Raw genomic sequence first — 757 nt, 5'->3', positions numbered from 1 at the left:
ATGCCGAGGGGCTGCCGGATGGGACTGGACTTGGAGCTGAGCTAGCTGCACCCTCCACAACTAAGATTGAAGGACAACAACTTGGCTATTCCCCTTCTCCAATTCCCAACACTGTTCCCCTTCCCTGATTCCCCAATAAAATCTAAAAAAAAAAAAAGTTATTTTCAAAAACTATAGAAAGTCCTACGTCACGCTGTGGATCTCCCTGAGGTCTATGCTGAGAGCTTGGACTGTTTCTGATGCAGCAGGCATCACCACCAGTCACCAGAGGGGGCCGAGGAAGGTAGGTTTAGTTGTCCTTAAACTTGTTTTTGATGTAGGGCACGCAGTCCAGAATCAGCCACCAGTCGGTGCCCCACACCAGCCCCATGGTGCCCATAGTGCCCCACGTGCCCTCTGTGGGAATCCAGTTCTTGGCCAGTTCGCAGTAATGTGGGCTCAGGAACCTGCTCAGCATCACAGCACCATCTGTAGCTCAAGGTGACCCTAAACCAACACTTTAGAGAATAAAAGGGGGCACTATTAATAATTAAACCAAGACAAAAAGCACAAACTGGAAATGTTCCAGGAACAAGGATGTATGGCCACCCTATCTATATATAGGATATGTGGGATGGGAAAAATGGTAGATGGAAACCTCTGTGGAAATAAAACTTTACAGTGTGTACCTTTTGTTTTATTTTCATTTCATTTTATTTCATTTATTATTTTTTTTTAAGATTTTTTTTTTAATTGGGAAATTGGGGGAGGAGAACAG

General features: G+C 44.5%; 1 pseudogene; it reads right to left on the bottom strand.

The window, feature by feature from the left end:
- Positions 1-289: 289 nt before the first annotated feature.
- LOC109379212 (cytochrome b-c1 complex subunit 10 pseudogene) lies at positions 290-457 on the bottom strand (annotated as a pseudogene).
- Between the last annotated feature and the right edge of the window lie 300 nt (positions 458-757).

This window comes from Hipposideros armiger, unplaced genomic scaffold (assembly GCF_001890085.2).
Source record: "Hipposideros armiger isolate ML-2016 unplaced genomic scaffold, ASM189008v1 scaffold_23, whole genome shotgun sequence".
NCBI lineage: Eukaryota > Metazoa > Chordata > Mammalia > Chiroptera > Hipposideridae > Hipposideros > Hipposideros armiger.
This window is presented reverse-complemented; position numbering and strand designations above follow the sequence as displayed.